At 47.0% G+C, this 6335-nt stretch overlaps 2 non-coding genes across 2 annotated transcripts; both read right to left on the bottom strand.

The window, feature by feature from the left end:
* Positions 1–311: 311 nt before the first annotated feature.
* Positions 312–475, bottom strand: LOC119976826. Its single transcript, XR_005463006.1, has one exon. It is a non-coding gene; the product is annotated as a U1 spliceosomal RNA (small nuclear RNA).
* Positions 476–1437: 962 nt separating this feature from the next.
* On the bottom strand, positions 1438–1601 carry LOC119976942. The gene has a single exon (XR_005463096.1). It is a non-coding gene; the product is annotated as a U1 spliceosomal RNA (small nuclear RNA).
* Positions 1602–6335: the final 4734 nt, after the last annotated feature.

The raw sequence follows: 6335 nt of genomic DNA, 5'->3' as shown, positions 1-6335 counted from the left end.
TATGAGTTTGGAATTATACAGAGATACGGGGTTTGCTGGAAGGAATGTGGGAAGTGGGCAAATTGCGGTATTAAGATTATTGCGTGTAATTTGCCGGCCACAAAATAAAATGTCAGAGAATTGTGAGGGTAAATGTTTTGGGGAAATCATTTGAGATGTGGTAGATGGGGGTCACTGCAGGCACAGAAATAAACTATGGAGGAGGAATTATTACACAGGATGTGATAACAGAAAGGAGGAAAATAGATAAGGTAACAGGACTGCAGAAAATGTTCTACAGCTATTCTAAATTCTACCTTTGATTGTGAAATCAGGGGAGAGCGCGAACGCAGTCCCCCACTACCACAAATTTTGCAGTCGAGTATCCCGCATTTGGGGACATCGCAGGCGTCAGCACACCCGAAGTGCAATGGGCTAGCCTCGTCCTGGGCGAACCACCTTCTTGATCATGGTTTCACCCCTACCAGGTAAGTATGCTTAAAAACGCTCACAGCCTCCAAGCCCACACCACACATCACATCTTACACTCACAGTTACTGCATTTACACCGCCAAACTATTTCTTTGCTTACAATTTCCTCTACCCACTAAAGCCAGATCTTCGGTATTATTCTGTCAAATGTTCCGATATTCCTCTCTCGCAGGAAATACATTGTTTAATAAGTCCGCTGTGCTATTTGCATATTGCCCTTAAAAGGAAGAGAACCGCCCCTGAACGTATCTGTTCGTCAAACCCAGGCTCATCTTTCAAGAAAGAAAACTTTGTCTAACTTTGTTCAGCAAGGAAAGATTGAACTTTTCTGACACTGGATATAGAGGGCTAGATTGATGAGGAGGTTTTTTGGAGTCACGCGTGTCTCCAGGAGAGGTTTTCAGTCATGAGGTATTTTTGGAAGCTTCATGGGTGGCCGCCCCCCTCCTCCCGAGCGCACACACACCCCTCAGAGATTCACAAAATTGTGAACGGCATGGAAAGTCAGACGCTTTTTCACATGTTGGAAAAGTGAATGACTCGGGAGAGGCAGGTTTAATGTGGGATTGGCAGAGCAGCTTAATGGCGCAAGAATCGAACAAGTTTCTATTTTTGAATGTAAATCAGGGGAGAGCGCGAACGCAGTCCCCCACAGCCCACGGTGTTTGGAATTTGCCGGCCACAAAATAAAATGGCAGGGGGAGAATTGTGTGGGGTGAGGGTAATTTTTTGGGGGGGGAAATACATTCAAGTTGTGGGTCAATTGCAGGGAGAGTAATGAACTATGAGAAGAATGAATAATTGTCCGGTGATAATCAAAGGGAGCAAAATTATGATGAATTTAGGCAATTACTAGGTGGGAAGACTACGTAAGCGCAGCAAATACAAAGGACTAGACGAGTAAAAATGAGTTCAGCGCCCTATTGGTAAGTCCGTGAATTGCAGTTCTATTTTTGATTTGTAAATCAGGGGAGAGCGCGAACGCAGTCCCCCACTACCACAAATTTTGCAGTCGAGTATCCCGCATTTGGGGACATCGCAGGCGTCAGCACACCCGAAGTGCAATGGGCTAGCCTCGTCCTGGGCGAACCACCTTCTTGATCATGGTTTCACCCCTGCCAGGTAAGTATGCTTGAAAACTCTCACACTCTCCCTTCCCACATCGGCTACTACCTTTCACAGTCACACTAACTAGGTTTTCAAACTCAGAACCTCGCCTTGTACAGTATCTAATTCCACTCCACAGATTGTTATTTCTCATCTATAATGTTACATACTTGTATAATCCCTCTAGCTAAAGAATAAAGGCTACTTGCTTCAGAGAATCTCTGTTACTATTTGCATGCCATCCTTAAAATTCACCTGAAGAAGGAGCCGTGCTCCGAAAGCTCGTGTTTGAAACAAACCTGTTGGACTTTAACCTGGTGTTGTAAGACTTCTTACTGTGCTCACCCCAGTCCAACGCCGGCATCTCCACATCATCCTTAAAAGGAAACGCCTTCCGGGAAGGTTGCCTGCAATACGGATAATCGCCAGTTGGTGGGGCTGTTACCTTCGCTCTCCAGCTGACTCAGTGAGTCAGTGATGTGTCTGCAGCAAGATGTTGCTGATTGTTCACAAAATTCGTTCATGTGATGTGTGGGCGTGGCTGTCAAGGCCAGCCTTTATTACCCACCCTTAATTGGCCCCTCAAGCAGGTCGGTCGTTTTGGTCAGTCCTGTTGAACCACAACAATGTTGTGTAGGTGCTCCCACTGTGCTGTCAGGGAGGGAGTACCTGGATTTTGACCCAGCGGCAGTGAAGGAACGGCCAATATATTTCCATGATGTGGAGATGCCGGCATTGGACTGGGGTGAGCACAGTAAGAACAACACCAGGTTAAAGTCCAACAAGTTTGTTTCAAACACTAGCTTTCAGAGCACTGCTCCTTTTCAGGTGAATGAAGAGGGAGGCTCCCGAACCATGGGAGGAATGCTCCGCAAGGCCCGACGCTGTCGTGAAACCCGGAGAGGTTCACGACGGCGCCGGAAGCCTCTCCCGGCCTCCTATTCTCCCCTCTCCGGGGTAATAGGAGGGCCGTACTGGGAAACTCGGCCGCTGGGCCTTGTCCCTGGCTTCAAGGCCTGGCGCGCCAAGAATGACGCCGCGAATGGAACAGCCAATATATTTCCAAGTCAGGATAGCGAGTGGCTTGGAGGGGAACCTGATGGTGTTGGTGTTACCATGTGTCTCCTGCCCTTGTCCTTCCAGCTGGTAAAGGCCGTGGGCTTTGGAAGGTGCTGTCGAAGGAGCCTTGTCGAGTTGTTGGAATGTTCCGAGAGACAGCGTTCCTTGGTGGCGAGGACAGCAAAGTGCAGATTGATACTGTCTTCAAGAAGCGGTTAGCTATAGCACTTCGGATAAAGGGATCACAGGATTTGGGGCAAAGCAGAATGAGGCTATTGAGTTGGATGATCAGCCATGGTCATAATTAAAGGCAGAGCAGACTCGAAAGGCGAATGGCCTCCTCCTGCTCCTATTTTCTATGTTTCTGGCTGGGACAAGCTTGATGGATCTGCTAGAAATATACTAAATGATCAGTGAGTGAAGACTATGCGCATTGCTTCTGGACCCAGTCTGGCATGTGGCTCAGAGAGTTTGCCCAGTCAGTAACTGAGCCCATTGACAATCCCCAGACCGCAATTACCCTCCCCCCAATTGGAGAATTCAGCTCTTCCTCTCTTTGTCCTTGCTGTGATCCATATCACATATGGATCCATATCACATTTCACAGATTAATTTTTCTTCCATGTTAATTTCTCACATTTTAAGTAATTGAAATAAAAAAGAAGATACAATAAAAGGAAATGGCTGAGGGGGGGATCTGATTGAGGTGCACAAATTCTCGAGGGACATCGGTAGGGTAGATAGGAAGAAACTTTTGCCTTTGGTAGAGGGATCAATAACCAAGAGGAATAGATTTAAGGTAAGGAGTAGGAGATTTAGAGGGGGTTTGAGGAAAAACATTTTCACCCAAAAGGTAGTGGGAATCTGGAATTCAGAATCTCAGAACTTCAGAATGCAACAGTGCAAAAAAGGCCCTTCGGCCCACCCAGTCTGCACCAATGCATGAAAGGCCCTAACCTGCCCACCGAATCCCACTTGGCCCGTAGCCTTGAATGTTATGGCGTGCCAAGTACTCATCCAGGTACTTTTTAAAGGATGTGAGGCAGCCTGCCTCGATCACCCTTGATGCTTCAGTGTAGAAGGAGGTCATTCGGTCCATCGAGTCTGCACCCGCCCTCCAAAAGAGCACTCTACCTAGGCCCACTCTCCTGCCCTATCCCCGTAACACCACCTAACCTTTGGACACTAAGCAGCATTTTTTTAGTATGGCCAATCCTCCTAACCCGCACATCTTTAGGGAGAATGTACAAACTCCACACAGTCACCAGAGGTTGTATCTGGGTCCCTGGCACCGTGCGGTAGCGGTGCTAACCACTGTGCCACCATGCTGCCTACCATTAATGGTGGATTGATTAAAATCAGGGATGGGTAAGAGGCCAGAATTGGAGAAACCCAGGTATCTCGGAGCGTTGAGGTCTGGGGCATATTACAGGGATAAAAAGGGGCAAATTCATAGAGAGATGTGGAAACAATGAAGGGAGTTTTGAATTCAAGGCATTGCTTAATGAGGAACCAATGTAACTCAACAGCATAGGGCAGGTAATGGAATTTGATGCGAGTTAGAGCACAGGCAGCAGAGAAACATCAAGTTCACAGTGAGTGCAATGTGGGAGACCAGCCAGGAGAACATTGGTATAGTCCCAACAACAGGTAATGAAGGCATGAATAAGGGGTTTAGCAGCTGAGCAAGGAGCGTGACTGAAATATTCTTGAGGTGGTGTCATATTTGGAGGCCGTGCCAGTTCTTTTTGCTGCTCCTGCTCTACGTTAGCATCACTCAGCACTACACAATCAACCCCCAATGCCCGCTGGACCTTGCTGTAGATTTAGGGGTCACAAGGACAGGGAGAACATCAGGCAAAACTCCCAACACAAGGAGAAAAGAAATGTCGGGCTCAAAGCCTTCTGAGGTCGAGAATTGTTGCCAGTCTCATTTTTTCCCCAGTCTTTCTTCACTGGACGTTTCACTTTCAATATGTTTGATTACTCATACTTGACTCCTCAACCAGGATCATCTTGCCTACATTAATTTCACTTTCAGGCTCCCAAATGTTGTAAAATTACTCTCAAAAGTGGCCCTGAGAAAATACTGAGCTTCTTTCAAAAGCTATGAATGTCTTTGGGTCGATTTCAGTTCAAACCTTCAATAATGACAACTTTAATAATGAACAATACCTTCCAGCTTAACAAACAAAGGTTAATTGCTACCATTACTAAAGAAAACTAAATAACTTCATAACATTAGCAAACTTCAAATCAGTCTGATTAAATATTCTCCTTAACTCTTAGCTATTCATAAGAAGACTACAATATGAAGGGCTGTACTGGAGTAAAATTTTTAATGGGGCATCTTAAAGGATGCTCCTTTTTAATGGGGACAATCTACATAGCTTCAAATTATTTGGTACTTGTCCGCATGCTACCAATGCAGCTGATTCTTCTTCAAGAACGCTCATTTGAATTGCAACAAAGTCGGAAATGCAACAAATACTCAGTAGGCCAGGCATCATTTGTGGAGAGAATCATAGTATGGTTCTTGTAAAGTATCATCAAACAGAACTGGAAACCGTTTCCACAGTTGCTGCCTGCTCTCATGAGCATTTCCAGCTGAGAAAGCAGGTAGCCATGAGGGAAATAGCTCAGGTTAGGGATAGCAATGGTAGGCTAGTCGCCACGCTAGGAAAGGTCAACGAGGCCTTCGTGACCTTCTACCGGGGGCTGCACACCTCCGAGTCCCCCCGAGGGGGACTCGGGGATGAAGCAGTTCCTCGACGGACTGGGCATGCTGGTTGTAGGGGAAGAGAAGAGACGAAGCTTGGAAACACCATTTGAACTGGGAGAAAGGGTGGCACGTGGCACAGTGGTTAGCACTGGGACTGTGACGCTGAGGACGCAAGTTCAATCCTGGCCCTGGGACATTGTCCGTATGGAGTTTGCACATTCTCCCCGTGTCTGCGTGGGCAGAACTTTCTCCTTAGTAATGGCAACACCACTCACCTCTACCCTCTGATCGTCTTCAAGCTCTGGTATGCCACTGATGTCTTCCACCGTGAAGACTGAAGCAAAGTAACTATTCAGTTCCTCTGCAAACTTACTTGCCCACCCCCCCCCCCCCCCCCCCCCCCCCCCCCCCCCCAAGCATTGAGGGAGAACTAGGGAATGGCTCGAAGGAAGAGCAGACAGTGAGATGTTGCTGAAAACAGTGGCCTGAAGTGCATATGTTTTAATGCAATAAGTATTACGGGTAAGACAGATGAACTTAGAGCTTGGATTAGTACTTGGAACTATGATGTTGTTGCCATTACAGAGACCTGGTTGAGGGAAAGACAGGATTGGCAGCTAAATGTTCCAGGATTTAGATGTTTCAGGCGGGATAGAGAGGGATGTAAAAGGGGTGGTGGAGTTGCGCGACTGGTTAGGGAGAATATTACAGCTGTACAATGGGAGGACACCTCAGAGGGTAGCGAGGCTGTATGGGTAGAGATCAGAAATAAGAAGGGTGCGGTCACAATGTTGGGGGTTTACTACAGGCCTCCCAACAGCCAGCAAATAGGTAGACAGATTTTGGAAACGAGTAAAAACAACAGGGTTATTGTGATGGGAGACATCAACTTCCCCAATATTGACTGGGACTCACATAGTACTAGGGGCTTAGATGGGGCAGAGTTTGTAAGGAGCATCCAGGAGGGCTTCTTAAA

The sequence above is a fragment of the Scyliorhinus canicula genome, chromosome 13 (genome assembly GCF_902713615.1).
Source record: "Scyliorhinus canicula chromosome 13, sScyCan1.1, whole genome shotgun sequence".
NCBI classification, from domain to species: Eukaryota; Metazoa; Chordata; class Chondrichthyes; order Carcharhiniformes; family Scyliorhinidae; genus Scyliorhinus; species Scyliorhinus canicula.
Note: the sequence above shows the minus strand (reverse complement) of the source record. Positions and strands in the feature narration are given on the sequence as shown.